The 8,121-nt window shown below is 44.6% G+C and overlaps 1 long non-coding RNA gene across 1 annotated transcript in view; it reads right to left on the bottom strand.

Annotated features, from left to right (window-relative positions):
* Window positions 1-4,759: 4,759 nt before the first annotated feature.
* LOC116946940 (uncharacterized) overlaps window positions 4,760-8,121 on the bottom strand; it is a 31,185-nt gene continuing 27,823 nt past the window's right edge. Inside the window, exon 3 of the long non-coding RNA XR_012945532.1 lies at window positions 4,760-6,988. This is a non-coding gene — a long non-coding RNA (uncharacterized LOC116946940). The remainder of the gene's footprint in view (window positions 6,989-8,121) is intronic.

Raw genomic sequence — 8,121 nt, 5'->3', positions numbered from 1 at the left:
CAGATTGTCTGGTGAGCTGTGTCTATCTTGTGGACTGTCTGTCTGGTGAGCTGTCTGTCTTGTCTACTGTCTGTCTGGTCAGCTGTCAGTCTAGTGGACTGTCTGTCTGGTGAGCTGTCTATCTTGTGGACTGTCTGTCTGGTGAGCTGTCTGTCTTGTGGACTGTCTGTGTGACTGGTGAGCTGTCTGTCTTGTGGACTGTCTGTCTGGTGAGCTGTATGTCTAGTGGACTGTCTGTCTGGTGAGCTGTCTGTTCAGTGGACTGTCTGTCTGACTGGTGAGCTGTCTGTCTTGTGGATTGTCTGTCTGACTGGTGAGCTGTCTGTCTTGTGGACTGTCTGTCTGGTGAGCTGTCTGTCTTGTGGACTGTCTGTCTGTCTGGTGAGCTGTCTGTCTTGTGGACTGTCTGTCTGATGAGCTGTCTGTCTTGTGGACTGTCTGGTGAGCTGTCTGTCTTGTGAACTGTCTGTCTGACTGGTGAGCTGTTTGTCTTGTGGACTGTCTGTCTGACTGGTGAGCTGTCTGTCTTGTGGACTGTCTGTCTGGTGAGCTGTCTGTCTTGTGGACTGTCTGTCTGGTCAGCTGTCAGTCTAGTGGACTGTCTGACTGGTGAGCTGTTTGTCTTGTGGACTGTCTGTCTGGTGAGCTGTCTGTCTTGTGGACTGTCTGTCTGGTGAGCTGTCTGTCTTGTGGACTGTCTGTCTGGTGAGCTGTCTGTCTTGTGGACTGTCTGACTGGTGAGCTGTCTGTCTTGTGGACTGTCTGTCTGACTGGTGAGCTGTCTGTCTTGTGGACTGTCTGTCTGTCTGGTGAGCTGGCTGTTCAGCGGACTGGCTGTCCGTCTGCATTATATGGCCATCTATACATTTAGCTATGTGGCCCTCTATGGGTCTACCTGTAGTTTGCGTATATATGTCTAGTGTTCGATATATGTCTGTATAGCAAGTTGATTGACTGTATACATTATATATGGCCATTCATGACTGTTTGTGTATGGGTCTACATGTCAATTCGTGGCGAGTTGTCTGTATGTATGTATAACTAGCTGCTCGTCTGTCTATCTGTCCAGAGTATATGTATGCATGTCTGTATATCTATATATCAGTATGCTCAGCTGTGTCCATGCTTTAGTGGTCTGCCTGTCATTTTCTTTCTATATAATTTCCCAGCTATATACAGTATATGTATTGCTAATTTATATACGGTATAATTGTCACCGGTAGTGGCCGTGAGCAGGAATTGAACTCGGGTCGCCGGGTTCGTAGCGCGTAGCGCTAACCACTACACTACAATGCGTTATGCTTCCACATGCGCGGGTCACGTGACAGATTTGACGTCACAGTTCACTTGCCGTGCAAAAAAATAACATGCATTATTGAGCTCCCCCCCGCCCAAAAAAATGTGTATTTTAATAATTTTTGCATGGTGTACAGTCTGGAAAGTACCAACATGGCAAATTTCCAGTTTGTTGCATGTCGGGAAGTACGCTAAACATTTTGAAAAGACACACATTCACAACTTTGCCTTTTATGTATATGGAGATATGTCTGTCTGCCTATATATTTCCCTGTCTGTCTTTGTATCTGTCATGTAACCATCTGATTGCTTGTCTGCCTATGGTTCGTGTCTTGCTGCGTGTCTGGCTGTCTGTCATGTAGACATGTCTGTATGTCTCCCAGAAAATTGTACATCCCCCGGTCTGATGCTCATTCGTCGAAGGCGTCGTTCATTAATTTATTCACTCAATTAATTCTCGCAAACTCAATATCAATCAAAATGTGACGTGTGTAATATGCTGCATCTCCTAAATAATCCGCGTTATATTCCAACATCCTACATCTCAATCTAATCCGGAATCACGCTTCAACTCTGCTACCGCGTTGGCAGGTGGGTGCGCTAGCAAAGATGACACGCACAAAAACCCAACACTCAACGCGTTCGTCAATAACACCAGGGCATTAAACAAAAAAACTGTATAAGGCGACGTTTCAGGGAATGGCTCTTCTTCACAGCACACAGAGAGGACTCTACCTCTCTGGATTCTAATAGAGCAATACACAGCTTTACATCGGGGCTGGGCTGGGCTGGCGGGGGGGAGATGCGTTCTTGAAAAGTTCGACGACGAATATTGAAAGGGGCGTTGATTGGACGCAGTTTGCAGGGTTAGTCGTAGTCGTCGTGGCTGGTTGAGGTTGAGAGGAGACGGATATCAATACCTGTCAACCCCTTATCAGTGCCTTACCTTATTACAGACCCATGCAGACTTTGTTGGCCACCCCCGTGTCCCTTATAAATATCAACGTTCATCCTATACACTACACTATACACTACACTACTATACACTCCACTACACTACTGTACACTACTAAATACCTGTCAACCCCTTATCAGTGCCCTACCTTATTACAGACCCATGCAGACCTTGTTGGCCACCCCCGTGTCCCTTATAAATCTCAACGTTCATCCTATACACTACACTATACACTACACTACTATACACTACTATACACTACTAAATACCTGTCAACCCCTTATCAGTGCCCTACCTTATTACAAACCCATGCAGACCTTGTTGGCCACCCCCGTGTCCCTTATAAATCTCAACGTTCATCCTATACACTACACTATACACTACACTACTATACACTCCACTACACTACTGTACACTACTAAATACCTGTCAACCCCTTATCAGTGCCCTACCTTATTACAGACCCATGCAGACCTTGTTGGCCACCCCCGTGTCCCTTATAAATCTCAACGTTCATCCTATACACTACACTATACACTACACTACTATACACTACTAAATACCTGTCAACCCCTTATCAGTGCCCTACCTTATTACAAACCCATGCAGACCTTGTTGGCCACCCCCGTGTCCCTTATAAATCTCAACGTTCATCCTATACACTACACTATACACTACACTACTATACACTCCACTACACTACTGTACACTACTAAATACCTGTCAACCCCTTATCAGTGCCATACCTTATTACAGACCAAGTCAGAGCTTGTTGGTCACCCCGTGCCCCTTAAAAATCTCAACATTCATCCTACAAAGTCCCGTCAAAAGGGAGAAACACAAACAAACACAACATATATATTTATATATATATTTATAGATATTCATATATATTTATATATTTATAGATATATTTTTTCGTCCCGTATTGAAACGGCCGTACGCCGTAGGGACCCGAAAACTAAATTCCCCTGTGCAAGAATCCGGGCTAAACCGTATGGGTTGAAACGGTTTGGGATAACGAGAAAGGAACGGACGACGATGTTGTCAGCGACGTGAAGTGTGTGTGTGGGGGGGTCGAGGCGACTCAAATCGGGTCGTGGTGTTAATTGACAGGGGGGGGGGGTTATGGCTGGAATGCGGTCCTCGACTTACGAACCGCTGGACTCACGCACGGGTCTCAAGGAACGATTTTAGGTTCTTAACCCGGTGACTGCTCAGTTTGTATTACTCTCTGTTTCAGGCCACGGTGTTATTGACGACTGTGTTGAGGTTTCCCCCCCCCGCCCCCTTCTCATTAATATGGAATCTGAGCCAGCCTACGCTCTGTGTATTCTGCCTTTCACCTTCTCCACCAAAGACAAGGGTGCCAATGCCATCTACAGCTTCGTAAACACCATGGAATATCCTTGAGGGTTCAGTATGACTGCCTCTTTCTCTCTCTCTCTCTCTACGTGTCTTGGACCAGCTAACAGAATCTCACGAGTGTTAGGTGAAAATCAGGTGATTTACAAACTCTCTGCAGGTTTTTGGAAAAATAACGTGCAGTGTTCAGCACATCGTGCCATGATTCTGGCGACCAGAGTTCGATTCTACCGTGGTGTGATGTTAACTACTTTGCCTGGTATGCAGGAGGGCGTGGGATCCATCCCGACCCTGACGCCTGCTGTATATTCGGAGTTTGAGTGTCTCTCTCCCCGTGGTCGTGTGGATTCGCCCCTGGGGTTTCCCTCCACATTTAAAATGAACCTGCGTTTCGAGTGCTTGGCTGCTATACACTTCCAGATGATAAGCCACTTCATTGGGCTATAAGTCGTGGCCAGCTATATAGCTCAGTGGGCTATACCTGGTAAAAAAAATATATAATAATTTTGATTTAAAGCTTTCGTGACTGCAGTGATTCATATTCTTGGTTCTTTCGGTAAAGTCACGTTGAATGGAAACAATAAAATAATAAAATATATATAACAATACAATTCTCACGACGTTTCGACAAACAAAAGCAGTGATCATCAGGTGTGAAAACCAATGGCAAGAACATTTGATGATGACTGCTTGTGTTGCAGTCGAAACTTCGTGAGAATTTTATTGTTTTATAAATATTTTATTATTTTATTGTTTCCATTCAACGTGACTTTACCGAAAGAACCAAGAATATGAAAAAAATAGTTTATCGTTTTATAGATTACTGGTGATGACTGCATGGTCACACTGGTCAGGGCACTTACAGTGAGGGAAAAAAGTATTTGATCCCCTGCTGATTTTGTACGTTTGCCAACTGACAAATAAATTATCAGTCTAGAATTGTAATGCTAGGGTTATTTGAACGATGAGAGACAGAATAACAACAACAAAAATCCAGAAAAACGCATGTCAAAAATGTTATAAATTTATTTGCATTTTAATGAGGGAAATAAGTATTTGACCCCCTCTCAATCGGAAAGATTTCTGGCTCCCAGGTGTCTTTTATACAGGTAACGTGCTGAGATTAGGAGCACCCCGTCAAGGGAGTGCTCCTAATCTCAGCTTGTTACCTGTATAAAAGACACCTGTCCACAGAAGCAATCAATCAATCAGATTCCAAACTCTCCACCATGGCCAAGACCAAAGAGCTCTCCAAGGGTGTCAGGGACAAGATTGTAGACCTACACAAGGCTGGAAAGGGCTACAAGACCATTGCCAAGCAGCTTGGTGAGAAGGTGACAACAGTTGGTGCGATTATTCGCAAATGGAAGAAACACAAAAGAACTGTCAATCTCCCTCGACCTGGGGCTCCATGCCAGATCTCACCTCGTGGAGTTGCAATGATCATGAGAACGGTGCGGAATCAGCCCAGAACTACACGGGAGGATATTGTCAATGATCTCAAGGCAGCTGGGACCATAGTCACCAAAAAAACAATTGGTAACACACTATGCCATGAAGCACTGAAATCCTGCAGCGGTCGCAAGGTCCCCCTGCTCAAGAAAGCACATATACATGCCCGTCTGAAGTTTGCCAATGAACATCTGAATGATTCAGAGGACAACTGGGTGAAAGTGTTGTGGTCAGATGAGACCAAAATGGAGCTCTTTGGCATCAACTCAACTCGCCGTGTTTGGAGGAGGAGGAGGAGGAATGCTGCCTATGACCCCAAGAACACCATCTCCACCGTCAAACATGGAGGTGGAAACATTATGCTTTGGGGGTGTTTTTCTGCTAAGGTAACAGGACAACTTCACCGCATCAAAGGGACGATGGACTGGGCCATGTACCGTCAAATCTTGGGTGAGAACCTCCTTCCCTCAGCCAGCGCATTGAAAATGGGTTGTGGATGGGGATTCCAGCATGTCAATGACCCAAAACACATGGCCAAGGCAACAAAGAAGTGGCTCAAGAAGAAGCACATTAAGGTCCTGGAGTGGCCTAGCCAGTCTCCAGACCTTAATCCCATCTAAAATTTGTGAAGGGAGTTGAAGGTTCGAGTTGCCAAACGTCAGCCTCGAAACCTTAATGACTTGGAGAAGATCTGCAAAGAGGAGTGGGACAAAATCCCTCCTGAGATGTGTGCAAACCTGGTGGCCAACTACAAGAAACGTCTGACCTCTGTGATTGCCAACAATGGTTTTGCCACCAAGTACTAAGTCATGTTTTGCAGAGGGGTCAAATACTTATTCCTCTCATTAAAATGCAAATCAATTTATAACATTTTGACATGAGTTTTTTCTGGATTTTGTTGTTATTCTGTCTCTCACTGTTCAAAAAAATCTACCATTAAAATTATAGACTGATCATTTCTTTGTCAGTGGGCAAATGTACAAAATCAGCAGGGGATGCAATACTTTTTTCCCTCACTGTATGTGCTGTGCATTCTCCAAATTGTTTAACAGAGTGATATCAAGATTAGAAGTTAGATCACACTTGCAACACCGGTGTGCATTACGCATGGATTGCTATTCGCCAACCGAAAGCTAGGCGCTGGCAGTTTTCCACGACAGACCAATGCGTTTCCTGTATAATGCGTTTGGTCGTAACGCGCTCTGCTGTGTTTGGATCCGCTGACCGTAGCGTGCTGTCCAGGCGCTTTCTTACCACCACTCAATTTGTGCTCACTGCGTTGTTACTGAAAAGCAACGAATTAAAAAATAACAGCAACTAAAATAACAATCATGAGAACTTACTTTCTATATATGTAGACATGAAACGTCAAGATACGTATGTGTGCAATGTTTCTTTCTCAGGATGATGGGGGTTGTGCGGTGAGGGTGCCCTGCGTTACTTGGTATTCAATTAACTCGAGCTCAATTGCAGCGAGTGGCGTGATGATGGCCTTAGGCCGAGGTTTAACTTTCCCTAACCTCTCTGCTTTCTCTCTCTCTGCTCTAGACTTGAAAGCATCGATCCATCTTCCCCCTGCACCACCACCCCCCCACCCCCCCATCTTTACTCCCATTTACTTTTACCTTCTTTCGCCCCCGAGTGCTAATAAATTGAAGGGGTTAAGAGCGGCGGCACAACGGTTGGCGTGTCCTGCTCCGAACTCGCCCGCAAATGTTCTAATCCCGGTTCGGGCTTGCATCAGTTGTCGAGGGATGTCTCTGAAATGGTTCCTGGTGCCACTCGTTCCCCAAGCTCGTGTTGATGATCGTCGGTCGTCTGAGACGTGCAGGTGACGCGGGCACCGCTGGGCCAACCGCGTTGCCCACATTGCACCGCATTGTATGTCGAACTCTCTTTCGCACCATACGTAGCCGGTCACTGTAATAATCGGAGGGGGAAGGACAAACAAACCAAAGGCAATAAGCAGTTGTAAAGAAATTAGTTTTTAATCTAGATGATTTTAATGAGCATAGCTCCAGTGGCTTCCTAAAATCGGAAGGAAGAGCGTTCCAGACGGCCGCAAAAGCACATCTTAAAGCGTGCGACTGTCTTTGTTCGATGGCCAGACAAAAAGCGCCGCTGCGAGGATGACCGGACTTGAAGATGGAGTTGTAGAGGGCAGTATAGCAAATAGGTTTGAGTGTCTCTCTTTTTTTTTCCGAGTAACCCAGTTTCCTCCTGCTTACGTTAGAAGATTATACAAATAACTGGCCGGACATTTCAAGTAGCACCCTCCTGCGAGACGGTCCTGAGACTCGCTGCGACTTTTCCAGGTTAAGGAAAACAACAACAAAAACAACATCGCTATGCCCACGTGACATTCCCACGGTACCCTTCTCCACGGGGAAACCGTGGAGCATGGGTTAGCGCACTGCGCTTCGAACCTGGCGACCTCAGTTCAATTCCCAGCCATGGCTTACATCAGTGGTGAGTCATATTCTTCACCAGTCCTAGGCACCCACATCCGCACACCCCTTCACCAACCGACACTGAACACTGTGGTGAGGTATGGTCAAGCAGCCGCCGTGGATGGCATGGGGCGAAGGAGGCTTTCATTCATTGGTGGATTTATGAAGAACCGTTTATTATTTTTATCATTGTTATTATTTCTATTAGAACTTGTGTTAAAAAGGTATTGGAACATACAGATGATATTTTTATGATTTGAATTATTAGTTGAATTGTTATTTAATTTATTATGAGAATTATTGGGATGTATTATTGGTATTAGAAAATACATTAAAAAATATGTAATATCATTCAAGGAATTGCGTGAAAAATATTTTGGAACATACAGACGTTATTATTATAATTATAATTATTATGAAATGTATTATTATAATTATTGGAATTCATTTTTAGTATTAGAAAATAAAAAAAATTTAAATGTAATATCATTGAAAAAAATGCGTGAAAAATATATTGGAACATGCAGATCACGATAGCAAATGTAAATAAGAAACAGTTCAACATAACGGCAGCGTTTGCATTGACCGGCGTGGTGAAGTATG

This window comes from Petromyzon marinus, chromosome 28, assembly GCF_048934315.1.
Source record: "Petromyzon marinus isolate PM22_M1 ecotype Great Lakes invasive population chromosome 28, UKy_Petmar_22M1.pri1.0, whole genome shotgun sequence".
Taxonomy (NCBI): domain Eukaryota; kingdom Metazoa; phylum Chordata; class Hyperoartia; order Petromyzontiformes; family Petromyzontidae; genus Petromyzon; species Petromyzon marinus.
Note: the sequence above shows the minus strand (reverse complement) of the source record. Positions and strands in the feature narration are given on the sequence as shown.